General features: G+C 36.0%; 1 pseudogene across 1 annotated transcript in view; it reads right to left on the reverse strand.

The window, feature by feature from the left end:
• The window catches only part of LOC309961171 (ATP-dependent RNA helicase DDX39A-like), a 145,643-nt pseudogene extending 130,253 nt beyond the window's left edge, over positions 1-15,390 (reverse strand). The window contains exon 1 of the transcript in view: positions 15,181-15,390. The product of the transcript in view is annotated as an ATP-dependent RNA helicase DDX39A-like (transcript). The remainder of the gene's footprint in view (positions 1-15,180) is intronic.
• Positions 15,391-27,248: the final 11,858 nt, after the last annotated feature.

Genomic DNA, 27,248 nt, shown 5'->3' on the forward strand with positions numbered 1-27,248 from the left:
AAAGAAAGCTCCTGTGACTAGTGTCCATTCCGTTGAGCTGTCTTTCTAGTTTATGTGGGGTTATCCCGTGTCCCACCTGAGCATCCAGTGGCTGCCGAAGTCAAAGCAGGTACTACCGTGTCTTTTCTCTGGTCTCTTCTGCCTCAACACCACTGGCAGCATGGACGCTTTACTTAACCCACATCACCCTGCCATTTCTCCATGGCTGCTGACGCCCCATGTTGGGCAGCTGTTGCCACCCAGGGTCACAAAGAAGAAATTAGGAGGGCTCTTCCTTTCTCAGCTTCCCCCCATGCCTGTTAGGATTTTGAACCTGCCAGTGAAATCAGGAACCAAGCATCTCAACACATAACAGTAGTCCTTGATCTATTCATCAATAGTGGAAGAATAATGTTTTTAAAAACATTTTGATAAGCATGTCTCATAACATATCTTATATTTCATTTAACTACTACTGACAATTACTACTGACAGCAAGGCCCTCTATTCCGTGCTGCCCAGACATACATTAAATATGTAAGAGAAGTTGAGAAATGTGAAAGAATACAATAAAAATAATATAAAATAACACTAAAAATTATTATACACTTCTTATCATGGTATCAGCTGTTCTCTTTCATGCTCCCGAGTCCCTCATGAGAAGCAGGGTGATCTGTGAGCATAATATGGCCTCTCTCTAACAAACTAATAAGGCATGGATGCTGGCTTCCAGATTTTCCTTCACATTAGTGTGGAAGGGAAATATAAGAAGGTCAGAAGTTACTATACCTTAACTTCCTCAACTTAAGGGATGTAAACAAATAAATCAAAATAATTTCCCACATTGAAAAAATTTTATAAACCACTGTGTTATGCATCCAAAATATATATAATAGAACACACAATGGTTACTGTTAGTATTTAAAATATACAAACATGATGACACATTTTCATTCATTCTTTTTTTTTTTTTCATTTTCCACTTCTGTGCAATTCTGATCAGAGTAAATTCCATTTCTTTCTGAATTTTCACTTGACTTTCTAGAGGGGCAGAATGCCAATATTACAATTTAAATAAATGAAAAAACTCCCTTCAAAGTGGGAAAATCAGAAATACATGCTGCCTCTGGTAGCAGAATTAGAGTCTTTTAAGTGTAGAAGTTGAATTGCTTCCTTCTTAAATACAATATTAAAGTCTGTGCAATTATTAAGTCACAATTGAATAGATATGAATATTTTACTAACATCAAACACTGCCTGCAGTGTGCTTGAATAGTTTTTCCTGAAATATTATGCAAAAAAGGAACCTAAATTATTTATTGAATTCTTGAATGGTTTAGTGTCTCTGATTTTAAGAAGGTTCCCTCATTTATTCACAGCTGTCAACTTTGGATTAACCCAAGGGTTAATTATCCATTTTATGATTTGTCCATACTTCCCCCACCTTCTCCCTCTTTCCATCTACCTGCTGGCTATTTTCCTATTAGATAGCACCTGAGTCATGGAAAAGGAGCTAATGTTGGATGAAATGAAAAATGCCTCTATGAAAAGTTGAAAAGTACTAGAATTAATATTTCTATTTGAATCTAGATTAGCCTGTAATCATTTCTATGTCATATCCATACACATCAGTCAAAAACGCTCCATGAGAAGAATTTTCATCCAAATAAGCACAATAAGTCAATGAGTAAAGCAAGCTAGTCAGTTGCTTAAAATTATACCTCACAATTGAAACTACGAGAAAACGATTAGAGGACACGTATTCCCTTATACCTGTGTGGAAATACTTTTAAGTCATTTTAGAAATCATTTTATGTATAAGGGAAAATATAAATATTATTTTTGTTACACAAAGGAAAAATACGTGTTCTTTCTGAAACGCAGAGGAGAGAAGTGAACACAGCGATCATCTCCAGTAACCATCTAACCATTTGGAGGCAGCTCGCTGACTTTATGAAGATGGATTCAAACCTGGAGATGAAAAAATGATCTCATTTGAATGCATGAAAATATTTTATTTCTCCGTGTATTTGCCTAACACTAAAAAACAAAAACAAAAAAACAGAACCCAGGTGGTCATGCCACAGTTCGTGGCTGCTCTGTTAGTTGGTGTTTCAAACATCACTTAACCTCCCACTCCTCTGGGGCATTTGAGTTTGTTTCCTCAGTGCCAATCACCATGAAGTTGGAATGCCTGAAGGAAATGGACAAACACACCTGGTTTTAGGTCTTATATTTGGAAGAAAGGTGATTTCAAGTCTCAGCTACTACATTTTTCATGATCTAAATCTGCTCTAATACTAGGAAATGGTTTTCACCTTAATATTTTTCTGTTCATTACATTATACTCAGTCCAGAATTGTTGTATATCAGCAATGCATGGATATTACATTATTAACAGTTAGCTTGTATGAGTTCAAGACATGTCTCTGGATTTTATTTTATTAGTGAAAGTGAGGAAAATCATTCTCCAAAATTAAATTTTGATTAGAAAAAGGTCAGTGACAGTGAGGCGACCTTGCCTCTGTCTCCTCCTCTACCTCTGAAGTGATATTTATGATAAATCAAGCTTTCATACTTATCTTTTCTATATTTTATACTCTTCAACAGTAAAATAAATAAAGTCATAATTACTACCTGCTTAACTTAAAGAGTTCTGTAGAAGTTCTGGAGATGAAAGCCTTAAACTATTTTGATCTCTCTAGATCAAAGGTGCTTCATAAATATGAAGTAGTTTTATTTCTTTAATTAAGTTGAAGATATGCGTCATATCTAAAGCAACTATAGTTCATCACTTGCTACTCCTTATAAATACAAAATAATCTAATTAGCACAGTTGTGGCTTCTGTTTGAAATTGCTTTCTGCGATACGAAAAGACAAGGGCACCCTTCGGCATGCATAGAATTAAGCTCCTGGAAATTTTGAGGGGAAATAGCCCTCAGCTCTTTGCTGCTCCTGGTGTATTGTGAAATTAGCATTCCTTTGCAGTTAAATAGTATAAAGTCCTATGCTATGTTCCCATAGCATAAAGAATTGAACTGAGAGAAAGTATTCTACTAATTAAAACAAAGGAAGTTATATTTTCTTCATCTAGTTAAAAAGTTATCTTCCTACAAATACATGAAAATAACAAGGAATTAGCTTACAAATTACTTTTAGAACAGTTTAGTTACAGCTATCCACAGTAAAGTGATTAAACAAAAAAATGTAGCAGCGTCAGGAAGACCAATGTCGTTGAAAATGTAGGAAATGTGGACGTGGTGGTGATCTGTCACCTTTTGGTGAGAAAGCATCTGAACCTTCTTTGACATGTTGAGTCTTCCCTGCCATGCGAGTTGTGCAGGAGGCCGAGTGTGTCAGCTGCCAGAGAAGTGGAAAATGAGAGATTCGCTTTCCCGCCGTCCCTCACAGCAAAGACGCAGGCACATGAGCCAAGCTGTGCCAAGGAAACGCCAGAATTAATTAAATTTAATTAATTAAATTAAATTAATTCCCCAGAATTAGAGTGGGAATCTAGTGTCACAAACGCATGACCTGGGGCACTCTCTCGGAAAGTAGTTTCCTGGGCATCAGTGGCAGCATTGGTGTCCAGAAATATAGAATTGGCCATGCCAGTTACAGTATTTGTCATCTTACTAGCTTGGCAGTTATGTTCTCAGATGACTACTCACAGTGCAAATTTGGATGTGATCTTCCTGTCTGTGTAGCCTCAAACTTAATTTTCTAGTTACTCTGGCAGTTATGGGAAGTAAAATCCATTTTCAGAAACATTTCTTCTGTGATCAGAGAGAGACGGTTTTATGTAGCTTGCAATTTAGATTCCTAACTGATTCAAAATGGAACTAATAGCTATATGGTATTCTTTACCACATTAAAATCCATTTAACACAACATGGTGACAAAATATTGTTATTTTAATACTCTGAAGAAAGATCAACACGTTATTTTAATTAAAATATCAGGAAATGAGTTGGATAATCTTAATGAGGTCTTAATAAATAAAAAAAGGTTTTATTCAAAGAAAAGTACTTTGGTATTCTTAGAGTGGAAAAATATTTTATATTTTATGGTGGAAAAAAAAGAAGAACCTCGGAGCCTGTCAGATAAACTGATATCTGGCATTTCTACTTTCCATCATGTGGCTTTAGATAAGTCATTTAAACTCTCTGACTCTTAATTTCCTCTCTCATATGGAGGACAAGAGAGAGAGAGACTATTTCTGTTATGTGATTGGTGGATTAGAGGTAATATATTTCAAATGCTTACCATAGTGTCTAGAGCATGTTAGGTGTCCACAAAACTGTATTATGAGATATTTACTGGATACTAATGAGTTATCTTCTCAAACTGTCCTTTCTGAGCATGAGTTTTAGCTCGGTGTGTTCTTAAACATCTACAAGGTGGATTCTGAGCCAGTCTGCCCATGTGACACCCTTGGTATTACACTTGGTACTGATGGTCTGGTGTTTTTGCTATATTGATGACTAAATTTTTTTTTTTTATCACTCTTGGTCCTACAAGAAGATATGGATATGGATTGGAAATCTGCTAGGTTGTTTAAATTGTATTATAAAATAAGAAAACTCTTTTATAACATGCGACTCTTCATTCATGTTTGCAGTTTGTATCTTTGCTGACCAGCTGTGACCGTTACTATAGGTTGGCTGCCCTACGTTGATTCTTCCATTGTACTTCTTGATTACTTAAAACTCAAACTGAAGATCTATGAAATAAAGTGATACACTATCTTTTCCCAAACCTTCAACATGCCTCATGGCTTTAGGTATCTTTGATACAACATTAGACTTTGATGGTTTCCTTGCCTTGAGCTCTGAAACAATATTCTAGACCTTTACGTTCTGCTCCAGATACATCTGTATCTCTCTACTCACAACGAAGAGTCTAGCTTCCAAAGATAGAGAAGATAATACAATTTCACATAATTATTCACTGGTTTAATTCTACATTTCATGTGCAGTATTCTCATTTAACAATACCGATACTACTACAACCACTATGATTAAAAAAATATGTATTTTTTGTCATTTCACTCCATTTTTAAATGTTGTATGTCTACATTATCAGAGCATATGGGCTATACACATAGTGTCTCTGTTTTAAAACCCTCGCTTAGTTTTTGTACTAAATGCAAATCTTTATCTACTGCTCACAGTGAGTACTTATGTCAGTGTCTGACTAGTCATTTTGTTTCTCTGAGATCTAAACTCTACTAGATTCCTCTTCCAAATTGTCCATAGCTTATACACTTGAAAAGCAGTTTCGTTTCATAAAATCCTTGGTTCACATTTTCATTTCTTGCAATCCCAAATATATTTATTTTGGCAAAACACATTGCTATTGAAAACTCTGATAACAATTCCAATCTGGTTATTTTTCTTTTGTTTTTCATCTCATAAGAGTGATTTGATCTTTTCACTTGGGTATTTAAAAGACATCTATCTCCTCATCTTCCTCCCTGTTTCTTCCTCTTCCTCCATCTTCCTCTTACTTCTCTCTCTCTCTCACTCTTTCCTTTTTTTTTTTTTTTTTTGCGGTACGCGGGCCTCTCACTGCTGTGGCCTCTCCCGTTGCGGAGCACAGGCTCCGGACGCGCAGGCTCAGCGGCCATGGCTCACAGGCCCAGCCGCTCCGCGACATGTGGGATCTTCCCGGACCGGGGCACGAACCCGTGTCCCCTGCATCAGCAGGCGGACTCTCAACCACTGTGCCACCAGGGAAGCCTACCTCTTTCTCTTTTTTAAAATCTGATAATTATACTAGAATTCATCTTGTTGGGTTTTCTGGGTCAACAATATCAGGTAAAAACTTTTCCAAACGTACTTTTAAATCTTTTATTTATTTATTTTTTTGAGGGTGGGGACTTCTTTGAGTTATAGATTTTAGCATTTGTCTCCATTGATTTGATCTTCTTTTCTTCTTCTTTAAGGAATCTTCTTATTATAACTTTTAATGTTTTTTTTTTTCTGAACTACATACTCATCTGTATGCTTATTCATGCCTGTTTATTTCTAGTTTGGTCTTCATTTCTGAAAAGATGTTTTCCTTTTATTTAAATGACCCCATTTCAGAGTTTTCCAATTCTAATTTTTATTTTGTTCTATCAAATCACATCATATAAAAAATATGTATTGCTTATTTTGCCATAATATTCATTTGTTCTGTGACCCCGTCTTTCTAGAATGCTTTTCGTGGTCTATAGCAATGTTGTTCTGCGCTTCACCGTGTTAGAATTCCTAGTCAATCCCCTTGCTCCAAAATCACATATTCAGTAGCTTGAAACCATTGTTTCAAGTGCTCCCTAGCTCCTGGCAGGGGTGCTTCCATAATCTAGTATAGAGTTAGGTTCTGTATCTTGACTCAAATTATCCTGACTTGTTTTCTGTACACATTCACCTTCCTCTTCCCCCACACACTCTAACAACAACAAAACGTGGTGGGGTAAGAAATTAAATCCATATAAGCAGATTTCACTAAAAATTTTCTGAGGAGAATGGATGTAATATTTGCATCTTATTACATCCTTGAGGAAATTGATTTGAAATGTATCATGGATATGTCTGATATCCGGGTATATTTAAGTCACATAACCATTGATGGAACACAGGCAGTGGTGAAAGTAATGAGAATTATCTCAGTGGAGTTCCCTCTCTCCATATCTTCTATCTCTAAAAGGTGGTATGCTCATCATCCCCTTCAAGGAAGAAGGGAAACACTGTGCTCTAGCATAAGGCATTTCTGGCTGATATACTGTTTTAGTAGTAGTAGTAGTAGCAGTGTTCTGTTATTATTTCTAGTCTAATCACTATTTTGAATTTAAAAGAAATTTTCTTTTTGAACTCCATTCCTTTGCCAACATTTTATAGATACACAGAAAATGTAAAACAGCAGGATACTCCTTACTTCAAATAAATGAAGAGGATAAGAATGATTAAATAAAAATTAGAATTGTATGCCCTAAAGTAATATTTTCTAACTTTCTGTGAATAGCAATCTATCTTGCAAGTCAATTATAACGTGAAAAGGGACTTTCATTTAGTTTCAATATTCTTTCATCAAAATAAAATATTTATTTGTTTCTCTTTTTGCTGCCTAAATTGTATTACTTTGTTGACACAGTCCACTGATAGTTGTATATTGAATATATTCGCATATATATAGGTATGTGATTGAATAAATATAGTCCATATTTGCTTACAGAACAACAAACACCGGCATAAATATTCTTCTAGCTCTGCGAGGGAAGGGATGTTTGTTTCAGGAATGATATCAACTATGTTCTGTATCTGGAACATATTTTGTTCTCCATAAACAGTTCTTGAATGATTGCTCCTAATATATCACTTCCTTCCCACCAACCTCCTCTTCAAAAAAAAAAAAATTGGATATGGTGTTTGATTTTGCTCTAATCTTGTGCTTAACTCAGGATTTGGAAATTTGGATGAATAATTTGTATAGAAGAACATATATTGAAAAACTATGTTGAAAGATAGTGTATGTTACATAAGATTCACATAAACCCATTTTGATATAACATTTAAATTTGTTTCAAGCTAAAGCTATCTATTTCCTTGAGGATTTATGGTAAATACTAAAATTGGGGTGGAGGTAGAGTTCTGTTTCATGCCATTGGAAGAACGACCTTTTTAACTAACACTGCCATGTCCCTGATGAAGTCCTTCGCTGTGACCATCCCTCTTTAGACTGAGGGATGAAGGTAAGGACGAAAGGGTAGTTCACATTTTCATATAATAACTATTTCCCAAAGAACACATTTCTGCTTTAGAAGACTTATTTATTATCCAGAGCACAACCTACCTACTTCTGTGGTTGAAAATCCAACTCTTAATATGTGAGAGAGCTGGACTTTACATTGTGCAAGGACTCTCTCGGTGCAGTAAGGTGCAGAAACACCAAGCCTAAAAAGAACCCCCAATTTTCCTACCCTTGTGACTATAAGAGGGTCACATGACAATGTGACAATGACTCTGAAGGTGTCATTGAAGACTAAATTGGCTAAAGGTTATAGAGTCTTCACCTGATTTAGATCTTTCAACAGAAACCCAAACAAGTCATATGCTGGAGGCTTGATGAAAAAAAAAAATTCATATTCGAAGGGGAATTGTTTTCATCTGAGCTGTGTAGTAGAACCTTGTTTCTCTGTTTACTTCAAAATAATCAGACTACTTGGCAGTCACATCAAACTCACTATAATTGTCATTTTATCAGTTATTCCCAAGTTGGAAGTTTGTATGATAAACTGCCAACGTCAGATGTCCAAGAATTTGTAATTTTCTGTCTTCAGTACTAATCACAGGTGGTTTGGAGTCAGCTCCACAGAGGAAGTGTCATATCGTATCTCAACCACCCTTTTCCTCATTCTTGGCCTAAGGTAGAAGGACATGGCATCCCTGGGGGCCTGCTTCACAACAGCTCAAACTTCTCGATGTTTCTTTAGGAAGAAACAACTTCCCTTCCCAAGTTATCGATGGATATGATGTCAGATCTAGTTAGCACTTGCTTAGATGGTCAGCAATTCTTGGTTGTCCTAAGAACCATGCTCTACTATGGGAAGGTATAAAACAAATAACTAATTAGATGATCCTCTGACATTTTTTCAGATCAGACTTTCAAGTCCATTAGTGTTGGCAGTAGGGATTATCTGTTTATAAGCTAGCGTTTTCATAATCCCTTTTATGGTTATCTTCAATAATATTTTGTTTTAAATAGATTATCTGGTATCACTTTTTTTGTTTCTGCATTTACTTTTTCATTCCTTCACTGTTGCTCCAGTAACATATATTAAAAAAAATAATATTTTATTGAAGTATGGTTGATTTATAATGTTGTGTTAATTTTTAATGTACAGCAAAGTGATCCAGTTGTACAAATATATATGTATATGTATATATATATATATATATATATATATATTCTTTTTCATTTTATTTTCCATTATGGTTTATCACAAGGTATTGAACATAGTTCCCTGTGCTATAAAATAGGACATTGTTGTTTATCATAGTTTGCATCTGCTAATCCCAAACTCCCAATCCATCCCTCCCCTATCCCCTCCACCTCGGCAACCACAACTTTGTTCTCTATGTCTGTGAGTCTCTTTCTCTTTTGTAGATAAGTTCACTTATGTAGATAAGTTCATATTTTAGACTCCACATATGAGATATCATATGGTATTTGTCTTTCTCTTTCTTACTTACTTCATATATGTATGATAATCACGAGGTCCATCCATGTTGCTGCAAATGACATTCTTTTGTTCTTTTTTACGGCTGAGTAGCATTCCATTGTATATATATATACCACAACTTCTTTATCCATTCATGTGTTGGTAGATATTTAGGTTGTTTCCATGTCTTGCCTATTGTAAATAGTGTGTAGCATACGTGTTTTTGTCTAAAGTTACAGATGAGAAATAGCATCTTGGTTTATGATGGGATTCATCCTGGGGACCACTGTTGCTTCACCTGTTGGTTATTTTAGAATAAAAACGGATCCAAATTTATAATGTTTATCCATTCTCCTCAGGATGCAAAAAATCCTGAGCTGAGAGACGTTCGATACTGTTAATTTATTGATATCTGCAACTTTCTACCTTTGACTTGTAAGAAAAACATTTCTAAACACGTGATTTTTCCAACTGATATTTGCAGTAATTGGCCACAGCAACTGACACAAACTTCATATCTAAGGGAGCCTATGACCCTTGCTTTAGCGGCAATAATGAAATATGTTCCAATGTCCACTGTGGTAAATTTTATTACTGTTTATAAATATCTACTTCCCTACTCTGGAGGTGGTGCTTATTTTCCCTTCCCTTACTAAAACCAGACTTTGATATGTTATTGCCTTTAGCCAACAAAATGTGAATATCAAATCCAGGAAGAAGTTTTAACGTCTGTGGTTTGCAAGGCACAGTTTCTCTTTCTCCATGCCCTACTGAGTGAAGTGCTCCAGAGAGAGAGCTGGGACCGGTGGGAGGATAACTTGAGAATGTGAATCCCTTCCATGCTCACAATGCCTCTTACCTGGGCATAGGCATGAAATGTAAGTGAGCAATAAACTTTTATTGTTATAGGCCACTGGGATGTTTGTTTGTCTGTTGGTTTTTCTTTGACCATATTTATCACAAACTCCTATTAGAGAAAATATCTTCTGCTTCATAGTCTCCAATTTACCAACTAGGGTATTTTCATCTTCTCAAAAACTCTATCATCACTTTGGCTTCATCTTAGTATGTACAAAATTATTACTTTCCATTGAGCCAACTCCTTTTTTCTGTTTGTTTTTCTCTACTCCCAGTATAATGGCATATAGCTGATAATTTCTTCTGCTGAGGTGATATTTGTGACAGCTGGTGAAGTGTCCTTACTTTCCAGTGATTCTCAGTCTTAGTCATATAATGAGTGGACCACACTGTGAATCATACATCTTCCTAGGGTTTAAAACATTTGTCACTGGGACCATTTTTCAAACGTATGTGATGTGCGATTCAAAGATAACCATTGGAATCTCTTTATTAGGCAGCAGACTATCTATTCAGGGTTCTTATTTCCTTCTGTAGAGCACCTTGAAACTGTCACAGATACAGTATTTCAATTTAATTATGGAATAATTAATTATATACTCCCCACTGATGTGACACAGAGACCACAAAATACTTAATTCATAATTAAGTGTACTGGTAGAAAAACAATTAAACCCTAATGTTTAATTTCTGAACTCGTAGGAACCCAATGCAAATTGCAATCATCTTTTAAAATGTAAAACTTTCAATACCCTTTACAACATCATTTGGCATCTCTTCCAATTTCCAAACAATATAATGAAAAGGTTTTAGAAAATTCCAATATCATATTCCTTTCAGCATATACCTAGACCACATTTTGCCCAGAAACTGCAGTTGAGGACCACCTCTCCACTGAAATCTGTAGGTGTTGAGTGATTGGCTATGAAAAATATCAAGAGTATTATTCGCAGGTGAGATTATATTCCATGGCCAGAGGACAATTATAACGGCCACTTGACTTTCTTCTGAAGATTTGTGTGTGTTGAGGAAGGAGGCATGGGAAGGAAAATGGGATAGAATGCTATCCTGGAAAAGCAGAGAATAAGTGGTAGCATTAAATCCTCCGATGCAAGATGGGTTTACTTACCTGCAGGGATCTGAGATGGTGCTTAATAGACCATGGTGTTCCTAGGACAGAGTAGACTGGCAGCCCATGAAGATATTACTTAATTTATAGCACAAAAAAAAAATCAAGAGTAGGTGAGCAAAATACTGATACCAGCTGCTATAATGGAAACTCCTAGTCTCCCAGTTTCCAGATGTAACTGGTTTTCCGACTTAAAACTCGTTGATTAAAAAGGAGCCAGGTTCCCTTGAGGAAGAGCCCTTCAATGTCATAACAAACGTTTAAAATAAGTATCAGCCCAACTCTTCCCCAAAAGCACTTAATGTTTTGTTAAATTTACTATACTTATGGATAAAAGAAACCAAGATCTTTTGAAAGCTGTGGGGTTCAGCTGACACAAAACACCATCAGGGCCCCTCCCCACTTGGTGTAGAGATAAAAGCAAGCTAGGTGATCCATGACATGCTGTCACAAGTCCACCCCCTGGGTGTCTTACAGCCCTGCAGACCAAACTTGTGGTTATGTCTATAGTCCTTAAATGTATAATTGGTGTGATGGCAGAACTGTCACAATGGTTTCTTAGCCCAGGGAATGAGAGCCATTATGGTAGGAAAAGCCAGACAGAAGTCTCTGAAACATCCCCCTCTACAGAGAGAAGATAATCTGCATCAGTGTCATGTCCCACGTGGAATGGCAAAGACTAGTGTCTTAATGCGTGCAGTGTTACAAATCCTCATCGCATTTTATTTAATTCACCAATATGCCACTGCAAAAATAAGATGGATATTGACAGAAGACAGGGGACCACTTAAACAGAATAAAGTGATAGTACCAAACGTGGCTGCTGTGAGAGGTGGGATATCTTTATTAGAAAAGATTTAATCAGTTCTGGAAATGGTATATAGCTAAGGATCTGGTGACGTGCTATTTTCTGTCTCCATAAGGAAAGATGACCCGAACCAGGACACATTCAGTGCCTTGCCCCAGAGCTATGATAACCTTCTTACACAGTTTTAAATAGAGTCAGGGACTTCCCTGGTGGTCCAGTGTTAAAGAATCCGCTTTGCAACGCAGGGGACGCGGGTTTGATCCCTAGTCAGGGAACTGTGATCCTACATGCTGCAGGGCAACTAAGCCCACGTGCCACAACTATAAAGAAGGCACCAACTGTGGATTCACATCCTGCAAGGGGCTGGGGTGTATTTCCAGATGTGGTGTATACATTGAATATACAGCCATCATAAGATGCTATATCTCAACAACCTGGAATATGGGTCCAGAAACCAGAGTGAAAGTAGGATGGCCTCTCCTCACCACTATTCCCAAGCACCACTTAAAGAAATTTATGCTTTCAGCCACAACTTTGTGGGATGATATGTGCTGATCCCAAGAATGAAATGACTCCACCGGTTTATATGGTAGAATTTGCACAGATCCTAAAGTTATGACTATCAGCCTGTCATTTTGGCCTCCTCCAGAGAAGACAGATTGAACTTCAGGTGGAACAGGAATGGATCTGAGTTATGTAATACATAGGCTGTATTGATGCTATTGGAGCCTGGCTTGTATCACGGCATTCTAGTCTGGATTCAACTGAAGCTTCAGTGGGTTCCTGCATATACTGACTCCCATCTCAGATTTCTCTGTCTCCCTCCTTGAGGGCTCACTCTGACCCCTGGGGCATGCTTAAAAGCTTAACGATCATAGTCAGAAATATCATGCTTGAAAGTAAAATTTAAAAAATAATAGTGATTTTAAATTTTCTTGCACAACACTGTATTAAAAGCTATATAAATTCTCTTATTTTTGATTAAAATTAAAAGAGCAACATGAACTATAACATAATTAAATTGCATTATAATGCAATTAAATGTATTATGGTAATCTATAACATTTGTTATATTTTTGTGTTAAATTTTTAACAAACATGGTGCACATTTTAACATGCACAGATTGTTTTTAAACATATTGAGTAAGATTCGTGTTATTTATCTGAGTTACTTAACCACCTCTATATTTAATTGCAAACGTTTCCAGTGATAATTAAATTTACTTTTTAAACTAAAAGAAGCGTCAAAAACATCACAGGCAGATTGAGGTCGCTATTTAAAAAATTCAGAAGCATAATAGAGTTAAGTAACACTTAAAGATTGTCCACCAGGGTACAGAATCTGAGTGCTGCATGCCTCCAAGTTAATTATGTCTGAGTCACAGCTGGAGACACTAAGCATGCTTGATAACAGGCTAGTTTAGCAGTCTTTTTCTACATTCTTGACCCCAATCGCCCCGTGATGTAGGGGATCTCCAGATATCTCAGCTGTGCCCTCTCATTGTCCCAGATTTTGACTGTGTTATTCTGCACCCTGTGGTTTGTGACCAATTGGCTGTCACTCTGGTTTCGCACTTTCAGAATATGTCTGTTTTACTCTTGGGCAAGTGGTGTCATTTTGATGAGGTCCATGCCATATGTGGGCCAAAATATTTCAAGAGAGCTCTCTCTGTTCTCTCCTATATAGGCATCGTGTTCCTGTGCAATAGTGAAAGTCTGGTCTGGAGGTTTTACATCTAATAGCGATTTTTCACAACTTTACTTCCTATTACCTGCCTTGGATCCATCCCAAGACTAAATCATAAATCTCCTAAAACCTCCAGAATTCACTCACATCTCTTCGTCTTGCTCATTTCATCCTAATCCAAGCTACCATCATCTCTTGCAGTGGACACCTAAATAACCATTGTTCCTGTCCCAACTGTTAGCTGCATCCACTCATTAGTAGCCAGATGCTATTTTTGAAATATAAATGCAGTCCTGTCCATCCTTCTTCCCTCCTACCTCATTGATTCACGTTCAAATCATTCTAGGGCTTTGCACAGTGCTTAGTCCTTAGTGCTTCCAGTTCCCGGGGCTCTGCACAGACTATGCTCTGGCAGTCCCTCTACTTGTAAAGCTTTCCTCCACGCTCCACCTGTAATTATCTCCTAGTCATCCTACAGGCTCAACTGTCATACATACATGCGTGCCTTCTATGAGGTCTCCATGTGTTCCCATGGCATCATGCACCTGTCCTAATTAGATCCTCATTTATTTTATTTTTGGATGATTATGTGTTTATCTCCCTCATTCGACTGTCAATTCCATGTGGTCAAGGCTGGATTTACCACTGTATTCAGAGTGCCAAGTGGCCCTTGGTTGGGAGGACATGAAAAGTTGCAATAATGATATTAAAGCTGGTGAATTAAGGAATATGATGGAGTCCAAGTAATCAATATGGTGGTCCGTGGAGTTAACAAGGGAAGGGAATACGATGGTCCTTATTCTCATTTTCCCCCCTTAATCGTTCCACTGTTCTATTACAACCAAATAATAGTTGACTCCTCTCAGGAATTGTAAAATTGGGCAGAGGTATTGTTCTGCACCGAATTGATGATTCTTCATAACATTAATTCTACAGGAGCGGGCACGTCTAAGCTCAAACAAGTGAAGAGAATTGAATGAACAAGAACTCTTGGTGCACAGCTCATTTACAACATGAGGACTCTGTTTATCACAGACAAGCTCTGGGCAATAGTTTTCAGAATCGTGTCTCAAAAACATTCGCGTTTCATGAAAAAGCAAGGAAAAGTATTTTCTCCCAGAAGGAGAAGATATTTTCTTAAGAGTGTTTTATGTACATCATAGAAAATTGTTGGATTTAGTCCAGATAAATTATTCATCATTTTCCCTGGGCAAAGCTGAAATTTTAAAGCAATGGCGAAGTTTTTGCTTCATCTCCATAATATAACTTAAAATATTCCCAGTTATGCTTTAAAATGTATTTCAGAATTTGTGTCAGCAATAACAGCTCCTCAGAAAATTATTGAACTCCTTTTGTGTAACAAACCGTCCATTCTTTTGCAATTACAAGTTTACTATCTAGTAACAAAAATACAGTTTAAAAAGTGTTACCTACACATGAGCTTAATTTCCCCAGGTATCAACTGTCTGTGGTTTTCATTAGCAATATTCACTTGAGATCCACGGGCAATTACCTGTACCTTGTCATGGAGGTCCTTAGGATCCTTTGTATTTCCCCACAAATATTGCTTTATCATTGATGCCCGAGGAGTTTTTGGAGGCCCCAAGAGGTGTCTTATTTGCCTTTTACATGCACATCTATCCTGCTGGGTGCAGTTCTTCCCAGCAGTTTGACCGTTCTTCAGCAGGCACTGCAGTGTTCTTACTGACAGAGCTGGAACCATCCTGAGCATTTCTGTCCTGATCAACATCTTCACTGTGCTGTTCGGCACTACTGATGCTGCCTTAGGAGGAGCAGATTTTGACAGATGCTGCTGCTACCGTGCTGAGTATCGTGGTGTCTCTGTTGCTGCTACAGCTGTTGTCCCTTATGTGCACCCCCATAAATGGCCCGAGGCAGCAGTAGGTCTAAAGCTGTTTTGCTCTACTGCTGGCAAAGTGCAGGAGAAGGCACCTTTCCTTCGATAATACACTCTCTTAGATTTAGAGACATTCAGAAGAAGAACTCCTGACAAGTACCTTGCCTTATATAGTTTTAGGCAGCCATTCCTTCCTGTATTTGTTTTGTTTCACTTTACTTTATCATGTACTTTTTTCTATAGCTCTCGAGCATGAATCCATTAGGGATTACGCTGTGATAAGAAACCTCAGCATTCCAGCTCTGATCATGACCTTAATACAAAAAGCTCTTAGTTGTAGCAGGTCATAACACATCTTCCAATTCTGCTTTGAATCAGCTGGTGAGTGCTGGCAACCTCCAACACAATTACAATTAATTTGCATAAAGAATAACCTTTTACAGAGTTCTTTTCCAAATTGTTGTGATAAGAGTATTGAATTGAAATATGTTATTCTCCCCAAAAGACAATATTGATTAAGAAAAAAAAGAAATAAGGTAAGGCGGTGTGGAACATATCACACAAAACTAAATAGATTAATTAATTAAAAATCAAAAGCTTGTGTATCTTATAATCCAGTTTATTTCATGAAAACAGATCTTCAAGATCAAATTAAGGTAGCTATTGTGTTCTTTTACCACCATCGAAAACCCTACCTTCATTGAAAAAATAGAAGTAGCATGTACTATAAATTACGAAATACATCGTAAGGATTGTTACAGATACAATTTATTCATTGATTGTTGCACTCACTATCAACATTTTAAGACCAATTTCCTTAAAAATAGAAAATAAAAAAGTACATGTTATAATGCAAAATAAACTAAAAAATATTCATTCCTATGAGATCTTTCTTGATCTGCAGAGAGGAATATGGAAAAATCTGACCTCACCATTTATCCTAATAGCATTGACAAAAATATCATCAACAACTAAGTCACGATGACCTAGGTCTCCACCTGGACTTAGCCTGAACTTCACAAGTTAAGAACATAAGCTTCCTCCACAAGACTGCCTTCACTTCAGACAACAGCTGCAAGCTTGGGGATTCCCAGACACCCACAGTCCTGGCCAGCTGGCTACAAATTTGAGAGTTCCTGCTACCTCTTGGGTTCATTAATTCACTAGAATGACTCTCAGAATTTGCTGACAGCACTATACTTACAAATGCAGTTTCACTGTAACAAGGATATAAATCAGAATCAACCAAAAGAGGAGATGCACCAGGTGTCTCTTCTAGAGATTTTATTGGGGTTGCATTATGTAGACATGACTGATCAAATCTTTGGCTGTGTCACTGAACTCCGGCTATATTCCCTTTTATTCCCTGGATGTTGTGCTGATATCAAGTGGCTCAAAGTCCCAACCTTATAATCATGTGATCTTGCTGGCTTGGCCAGTCCCCATCCTGAGTCATTTTATTAGAATAAACTATCTAAGGGTCCATCCAGAGTCACCTCATTAACATAAATAATTAGAACAGACCATGAATAACAAAGACACTTCTATCACTAGGGAAATCCCCCAAGTTTAGAGGCTCCCTCCCAGGAAACAACGACCAACCAAATTCTTTATTATACAATAGAAAATCTGTCCATGCCATTTCTTTCTTTTATTTAGCCTTTCTTTTTTCAGATTTCTCTTTTAGCCAGTAATTTAAAAATACCTCTTGATCTATAGCAATTTACTCTATCCCATGTGGAATTTATTAAGATTTTATATTAAATTGCCTCAGACATCGTTTTTGATATTCCTATCAAACCCCATTTTCATTACCTTATTCCTATCAAACCAATTGTGCTCCTACATTATATAAATCTGTAGTCCCCTAGCTGTTACATCTTCTTCATTTATACAACAAACAAGATAAACTCAAAGAAAACCATACTAGAACATGTCATAATTACACTTTTGAAAACTAATGACAAAAATAAAATCTTGAAAGCAGTCAGAGATAAATAATATATTATTTGTAGGGGAAAGCCAATTCAACTGAAATCTGATTTCTCATCTGAAACCAAGGAGGCCAGAAGAAAGTGGCATGATATTTTTTATGGGTTGAAATAAAATAATTGTCAACCATGAGTTCTATATTTGGTGAAATTATCTTTCAGGAGTGAAAGAAAAAACATTTTCTTACAAAGAAAAATTCAGAGAATTTGTGAATAGCAGCCCTACCCTTAAAAACTGGTTAAAGGAGTTCTTTGAGTTGTATTGCATACATAGACTCCTTCTTGAGCTTTTATATGAGTACTTATATAAAATACTCCTTATAAGTTTATATATGAGCATGTAAATATATGATTTATAAGTTATATTTGATTACTGAAATTAAAATAAAAGGCCATGTGATCCTTAAGACAACATTTAAAACTGTAGCAAGTAAAAGGATGTTAAATGAAAGTGAGATTTCCACACTTGATTGGAAGTGGTGAAATGTTGGTACCAGGAAACTATTATAAGCCACAAGTGTATATTATAATACACAGAGATGGAAAGTAATTGGTGAGTTTTATCAGAGAAGTGATATATTGTGGCTTACATTAAAACAAAACAAAACTTATGCTGCCAGGTGGATAATTAATTCCCTGGAGATAAGGGACACACACACACACACACACACACACACACGAGGTTATTACAGTGATTTATGTGAAAGGCAGCTTGGCACAGGGTAGTAATGTTTAAGATGATGGGAAATGGTAGATGCTGGATATATCTTGAAGGTAGTACTATGAGTATTTACTGGTATATTGAATGGGGGTGTGAGTTCCGAAAAAGGAAAAGGATGACCTTAAGAGTCTTGATCTGAGCCAACATATGTAGTTGCCCTTTATCCAAATTGAAAGTTTATAACAAAACTTAGGTTTTGGAAATCTTACTAGCGATTCTTAGATGACACTTAGATGTAGAGTTGTGTAGAACTTTTAAAAATATGTAAATCAAGAGTACAGAGTATAAAATAAAACTAGAATATATGTATAAAACTTTATTCTGCTTGACGGGTTGCATAGTAATATTAGACCCACGAGGCAAGATAAGATCACATTAAGAGTTGAGGTACAGGGCTTCCCTGGTGGCGCAGTGGTTGAGAGTCCGCCTGCTGATGCAGGGGACATGGGTTCGTGCCCCGGTCTGGAAAGATCCCATATGCCATGGAGCGGCTAGGCCCGTGAGCCGTGGCCGCTGAACCTGCCCGTCTGGAGCCTGTGCTCCGCAACGGGAGAGGCCACGACAGTGAGAGGCCCGCATACCGCAAAAAAAAAAAAAAGAGTTGAGGTACAGAGAGAAGAGAAATGCTATGAAGACAAACCCTGGTGACATCCAGAATTAAGACATCATGAAGATGAGGTGACCGAGAAAAATAAACTGAAAAGGAACAATAAATGAGGTGTGAGAATTGAGAAAGAGGTATTCTGGAATCTAACTTAAAAAAAAAAAAGGGTTTCAAGAATAAGTTGTCAATCTCCTGTTACAAATGCTGCTGAAAGTTCAAATGACATGACTGAGACTGACAATTATATTAGCCTGTGTTCTATTGTCAGAATCTAAGAGTAATTTCAATGACCATAAATCTCTATGAGATGATTTAATGCTATAATGATGGAATGATAGATTCCATATTGATAAAATGTATGAAACCCTGTACAGCTGGAAGAACATAAAGCTATTTCCTGTCCACTCACCTACCTGCATGCTATGCACACTCTCCGTCTCTAGACGTAGGTGTTGCAACCAGAAAATGTACAAAATGTCTTAATTCCTAGGTTTTGATTCTGCGATAAATACAATAATTACCTCTGTTCTTTATTAAGAATTTTTTTTAAGATCAAAGCGATCATGCCACAAAGAGGAGTGAGGGCACTGCCAAGGGCACACTCTACGTAGTTAATCTACCACATCCCTTCCACCTGAGCAAAGTGCTGTGAGAAAGCTATAAACAGAAAATGCAGCCAGGAGTCATACAATTCTGGGGTTATTTGTTCCACCAAAAATCTGTCATTCTCCCTGACAGACATGCAGATACTGTGAAGGTGCAAAGATCTCATCTCAGTGAAATTAGATCATGCTTGATAAGTGATGACTCATTAATGAGAATTGTATGCATCAAACTGTAGATCTAAGAAGTGAATTAAAACATCACTCAAGCAGATAGGTTAGGAGACCAAAAATGTGTGATTTCCCACATCTCCTTTCTGTTGAAACGCTGATTCTGGGTGGATTGTTTCCAAGCATGTGATTTACAGAAAAAATACGGCAGAAGTAGGGTCAGCATGTCATCCTGAAAACACAGTGGTACTGTGTCAGTTGAAAAACATAACTCTGGAAATCATCTACAATAAAAACCAAAAGAATTAATTTTATTTAAAAAAAACAGAAAGTCACAAGAAAAATGAAAGCTGAAGATGATGTGCTGAGGTAAAAAGATAACAGGGTTACAAAAGGAAGAATTGCATGGACAATAAAAAGGAAAAAATTAAAAGGAAAATGTATACTGATAGTGCTAAAAAACTGAGACATATAAAAAAGTGTCACCACATGACAGCAAAAATAAATAGAAAATTAAAGAATCAAGAACTGTCCTATAAAGAAAAGTTTTAAAATTACAATAATAATGAACAAATTCTGCAATCACTGCGCCTCAAAAAACCCCAAACACTAAACAAACACATAATAACAAAATTAGAGGTCTTTCTATAATTGATCAACTATTATTATAAACTTTTAAGGTAGAGAATTTGGGGTTAAAAATTCAGTTTCTAATGAATGTAAATACTTATTCAGATAATTAATGATTCAGAAATTTTATTATACATGCTTTTATATTTTTAAAGCAGGAAAATGAAGTATATATAAGCATACATACATACATACATACATACATACATACATACATATATATATGTATATACATATATAAGCTGGCTGAGAGATGAATTAACATTTACACTTTAAGAATAAGGCAGGAGTGACAGTACAAAAAATGATTGCTTGTAACCAATATAATCCAATTAATACTTTTACAATTAAATATAAATTTTACAACTAAATATAGATATCAAAATAATCTTGAAGCCAAAAGATGGGATATAAATTGTGAGAGTGTCATAACAATAATCTCAGTTCTAAACCTTAGCTTGTCTTAACACAGAGGTAGTTTTGGTATAATCATTAATAATAGAGGCTTTTCAGTAAGGCAAACTTATTTCAAATTCCAACTATACTGCTTACTAGATTTGTGTTGAGATGTCATGCGAACTTGGACATTTAATTCTAAAATATGGTAAACTACGACAACATACCAAAACGATTGCTGCCAATATCACAACCAAATATGTGCATTTGGGGGATGCATTTCTTACCTGTTAAATCATATCCATGTCACTTGGTCATAGGACTTACCTGTCTATTCAGGTCATACTTGATGCTGTTCTCATACAGTCGGTCTTCATTAAATAAGGGTATCTGCTGTGTATACCCAAATTTATGGTTTGTTGGGTAAGGTACCAATTTTTCATGATGGGCAACTCTGATTGCCTTGTAGCTTGTTCTCACCTGACCAAGTGTTTAAGTCTCGACTAAGATCTAGTATTAAGCCTTCCCAAAAGGAGAGAAGTTAACTGAAGAGGATGGATCACTTTGTTTCAAAACCTTAAGGGTCTGTGCTGTGCTGTGATTCACCTGCAGTGTCTTTCCAAAGGCTCCATGGCATTTCTGTCTGTCATAGAAATTTCAGGCAGCACTGAATCTACTGAGTCATATAGTCCAAGAGGCCAAGCAGCTTTCATGACAATCTAGAACTAAAGCAGAGACTCTCTTGTTTTTGGAACCCCTCAAAACCGTCTGCTTCTCAGGTTACTCAAAAATGGACTATGGGAGTATGCCTAAATAAATTATGTGTTGCCTCAAAGATGCAAAGAGGCTACAAAGCATTATTAGTTGTTGGAAGAAGATTTAGCAACATATTCTTTCTTTTGAAGGAATATCACAATATGGTCTATTCCAAGTGTCATTAAACCACAGCCTGTGGGCCAAACCCAGCCCACTGTCTATGTTGTAAAGAAAACTACTGGGAAAACAGCCTCATTCATTTATGTACATATTACCTGTGGCTATCTCATATTATAATGGCAGAATTGAGTAGTTGTGATAGAGACATATGGCAAAGCCTAAAATATTACTATTTTCCCCTTTAAAAAATTGTTTGCCAAACCCTGTCCAAGACCAATGGACACTGAGAAATTTCACCAAGTGACAGATCATTGTATTTTGTGGGATTTATTTCCCCCAGTCTGGCATGCATGTGTCATACCAATGTGTCTATTGTAGTTACTACTTCCAGCTCATCAGGGTCCAATCATCATGATATCATCAATTTAATGAACCAACTTGATATTCTGTGGACTAGAGATATAATTCCTTACAACTAGATTATGCTATAGGTCTCGTCTGTTGATGTAGCCCTGAGGCACAATAGTGAACATATATTGCTGGCCATGCCAACTGAAAGTAAGTTGTCACTGATGATATTTATTCACAAGTATAGAGGAAACACATGTTCTGAGTTCAGTAGCTGCATCTATGCATCAGAGGATATGTTCATTGTTCAAGCCATGCAACTTGTATTTGAAATAGCAACCACAATTTAATCCATCATCTTCTTAAGTTTATTCACTATCATTATCTGAAATACATCTCTCCTCTGCACAGTTAAAATTGGCACATTAAATGTGAAGTGATAAGGATAACTACCCCCTGCCTCTTTTGAGATCTTGGTGGTGGCTCTAGTATCTGTAATTTCCCCAGGAATGAAGGTCTGCCTTGATTTACTATTTTGATAGGTTGTGGAAGTTCTAGTGGCTTCTGTTGGGTTTTTGCTACAAGATTAGCCTTATGATATGTGTCTAGGCACTAACATAAGAATTTTGACAGTTGATGTGTATATCTAATCCTATTAAGCATTTCAGAACTGGGATAATCACAAGATAGGACCAGGGATGCATTCAGTTCACTTAGGGACAAACCTTGGACAAAACTTAAATTGATCACCTGAACATCATGTGCTCCTAGTCTGACTGATGGACCACAGTGGTGTTCTGGTGTCCAAAAATCTGTGTAAGTTACAGTCAGCATATAACAATTTCAAAAATGTCTAATTATTTCCCATTATCCAGTACTCAGTTCTATGGTCTGAACAGTGAACTCCCAAAATCCCCATGTTGGAAGTCGTAAACTCAGGGTGATGGTATTTGGGAGTGGGGACTTTGGAAGATTATTAGGTTTATATGAGGTCACAAGGGTGGGGCCCTTATGATGGTGTCAGTGTCCTTACAAAACTCCAGAGCCCTTGGTCACTCTCTCTGCCAGTGTGAGGACACAACCAGACAGTAGTCATCTATCACCAAAGAAGAGAGCCCTCACCACAAACAGACCATTCTAGTACCTAAATCTTGAACTTCCAGTCTCCAAAAGTATGAAAAAAATAAACTTCTGTTGCTTAAGCTACTCAGTCTATGGTACTTTGTTACAGCAGTCCAAGCTGACTAAGACAGATTTTGGTACTGAGAGTGGGATGCTGTAGTAACAAATACCTAAAATGTGGAAGCAAATTTGAAACTGGGTAATGGGTGGAGGCTGGAAAGTTTTGAGGTCATGATAGAAATATGGTTGTTATGGGCAAATCTAGTGAGTTCTCAAACAGAAACAAGGAACAAAGGTATTGGAAAGTGAAGAAGAGGAGATGTTTGTAATCAAGTGGCAACAAACTTGCCTGAACAGTGTTCTACTGTTTTGTGGAAGGTAGGACCTGTGAATAATGAAATTGGATATTTAGTTGAGGAAATTGCCAAGCAAAGTGCTGAAGGAGTGCCTTGCTTCCCTCTCACCACTTAGAGTAAAATGTGAAAGGAAAGAGATGAATTGAAGAAGAAATTGTCAAGTAGAAGGAAACGAAACTTGATTGATGATTGGAAAAGCTTTTAGTTCTGAGGAGAACACCAAGGTTGTGCCTGGACTGTTGCTTGATAAAGAGCTTATGGGATTATAGAAGCAGAAACACTGCCACTTAGAACTGAAGGGGACAGAGATGGGGCAAAATGAAGGAAGGCTGTCGGACTTCCTGGATTTGACTGGGCAGTTTGTTACTGGGAATGAAGACTGGTGAGAATAAACGTGTTGGGAGCATTACAGGGTCTTCAGATGTGACTGTGATATTTTTGTTCTCAAAACAAGGAGTTCGGACCAAATATGAAATATGTTAACATTCAGTAAACCTGGATGGAGGCATATGGGGCTTCATTATACTGTCTTCTATGTATGGATCAAATATTTCTTAAAAAATTATATAAGAAACAAACCATAACAGCAACAAAATAAAAAATGGTGCAACCTAATCAGAGCCCAGTGACAGTTTAATTCTCAGTCTTGAATCACAGATAGTTAGAAGTTCAAGAATCAAATGTGTGCTCAGACTCGAAGCCATAGCATGGAATAGGACAGATACTACACATGGTAAAGAACAGGTAGTCAATCTACGTGGGCTAACATACATTCATGGATAACTGATTTTAGAGGCTGGGCAAAAGAAAACTAAAATGCTTTTTTATTGTTAGAAAAAATATTGATTTTTTTAAAAAATTATCACCCAAGTATTAAGGAAATTAAAGCATTATAAATTTTAGAGTAAATGTTTTAGAATCATGGCAGAAACTTTTATAGATTTATATAATAAAACATTTTTCTAAATAATGTCACGTCATACTTCCTTAGGTTCTTGACCTTAACTTTGTGCTTAAGATTAACTGCTTCCTCTACTTTTGACATTTTATTTTTTTTATTATTATTATTTTTTTGCGGTACGCGGGCCTCTCACTGTTGTGGCCTCTCCCATTGCGGAGCACAGGCTCCGGACGCACAGGCTCAGCGACCATGGCTCACGGGCCTAGCCGCTCCGCGGCATGTGGGATTTTCCCAGACCGGGGCACGAACCCGTGTTCCCTGCATTGGCAGGCGGATTCTGAACCACTGCGCCACCAGGGAAGCCCTTGACATTTTAAATAAATGGGAATTAGTAAAGCAGTAACAAATTGACATACACAATATTTTTTTCCCATTCCATACAGATGTGGTTAATATGAGTTTCAATATAAAAGTCAAATGGCATTATACTTAGTTTAAGTCTTATGCTCTTCATTTGAAGGTAAGACTTTCAATCCACTAAAATGCAAAGCTAAAAATGTCAATAATTCTGAAATTAAGACTAATAGATTCAATGGTGGTGAAGTAAGAGGTCTAAAGGAACACAAGTTAGAAATGAAAATTGGATATCATTTTCTTTAGCAATTTTACTTTTAATACCACTATGAAATGAACAAAATATTGTGTTCCCATATTTAACATTACGGGGGAAAAGGATATACATCAAAAGGAAACTATACCAGCAGTTTCCACAGTTGCTAATATTACTTCATAGAAGTGATCTTTCTCATCAAAATTTAAATAAGTTTTACTAAATTTTTATTTTGCAATGACTGTGAAATAAATGACTAACAACAACAAAAAAGAGCTCTTCGAATATTTTTATTCATTCTGCAATGTTTAATGTGTTCCTTTGTGGTTTTTTTGTTTTATTTTTAAAAAATTTTTATTGAAGTATAGCTGATTTATAATGTGTTAATTTCAGGTGTACAGCAAAGTGATTCAGTTATATATATATATGTATATTTATATATAAATATATATATATAATATATATATTATATATATATTCAGTTATATATATATGTATATTTATAAATATATATATTTTAGATTCTTTTCTAAAATATATTTATATTTATAAATAATATTATTATAAATAATATAATAATATATATTATATATTATATATTATATATATTAATATATTTTATATATAATATATATTATATTATATATATAATATATTATAATAATATATTATAAATAATATTTATAAATATGTATATTTATAAATATATATTTTAGATTCTATATATATAATATATATAATATATATAATATATATATTCAGTTATATATATATATGTATATTTATAAATATATATATTTTAGATTCTTTTCCCTTATATATTATTACAAAATATTGAGTATAGTTCCCTGTGCTATACAGTAGGTCCTTGTTGGTTATCTATCTTACACATAGTAGTGTGTATATGTTAATCCCAAACTCCTGATTTATCACTCCCCCTTTCCCCTTTGGTAGCCATAAGTTTCTTTTCTATGTCTGTGAGTCTGTTTTGTAAATAAGTTCATTTGTATCATTTTTTATTAGATTCCACGTATAAGTGATATCATATATTTGTTTTTGATTTACTTCACTTAGTATGATAATCTCTAGGTCCATCCATGTTGCTGCAAGAGGCAGTATTTCATTATTTTTATGGCTGAGTAATATTCCAATATGTGTATACGTATATATGTATATATATATGGACATTTAGTTTGCTTCCATGTCTTGGCTATTGTAAATGTGTTCCCTTATTAAAAGAGAAATTAAAAGAAAACTATTTAAGAAGAAGACAGTGTTAAATATCTGTAGAACTCCATCATCTGTTTATGAGCAAATTCAGTGAATTTTTTGAATCTAGCTGCTACAGGTTAAGGGACAGGAGTGAAGTAGGAATAGTGAGGAGATCAGAGGAACATGATGAGATGAAAACGCCAGGGAAATTACACGTGAAAAATCTGATACCAGTATCTGCTCTGCCTCTTCCTAGCTATGTAATTTTGCGTATTGACCATCTTCTGTAAGCTTATTTTATTTAATCGACAAATGCTATAAAATTTTTTTTGTCCTATTTCACAGGGTTTTTCAGATGGTTGCTATAAATATTCAATGAGAATTTATATGCAAATAACAACATATTTTGAAAGCCACTCAGTATTTTGTACACATGAAAATTGATATTATTATTTGACTCTTACATATTTCTGGTGACATAGTGAATACATAAAAGTAAATCACATGCCCAGGAACAAAGCTATTGGGGTTATTCAGTTAATTGTGAAATCTAATTAGATAAGGGAGGAACTTGTCTTAAATCATGTCAAAAGATTTCATTAAGAGGCAAACAGCAAACGGATCATTAGGGTGATTTCCTATGTTGTTATCAGGACGCTGAAGATCTGAGAAGCAAGAATGTTTCAGGATGCTATTATTTGGATTTGCATGCATCGCAGCTGGCAGATTTGGTTTAGAAGATACTACTAAATAGAGCAAGAAGCAAATCTGCGTTCAAATTTTTACTCAGCCACTTACCATCTGTTATGACCTTGGGGGAAATTACTTGGCTCTGGAGTTCAGTGTTCTCAAATATCTAAAATAGAGATGATAACATTAATAACAATAATACTAGTAACTTGAGAAGCTATAACTGAATGCTAATTGCGGCAGGTACTGTATTCAGTGCTTTCTGTAGGGAATAATCATGTACAAGATTGCTGTAAAGAATGAAGAATATGTTAATTGTAAAAGATTTACTATTCTCTGAAACTTACATGTGTTAAATAAAAGGCAGTCACATTTATTTTTATCAATTTGAGACAAGGGAAATACAGGATAGTAGCTATGTTATTTGGTTTTGGGGTAAACAGATAAGAATTTTGAATTCTGACTCTGAGATAAAGTAGGTTATTTTAAAATA

Source organism: Leucopleurus acutus (assembly GCF_964270905.1).
Source record: "Leucopleurus acutus genome assembly, chromosome: 4".
Taxonomy (NCBI): Eukaryota; Metazoa; Chordata; class Mammalia; order Artiodactyla; family Delphinidae; genus Leucopleurus; species Leucopleurus acutus.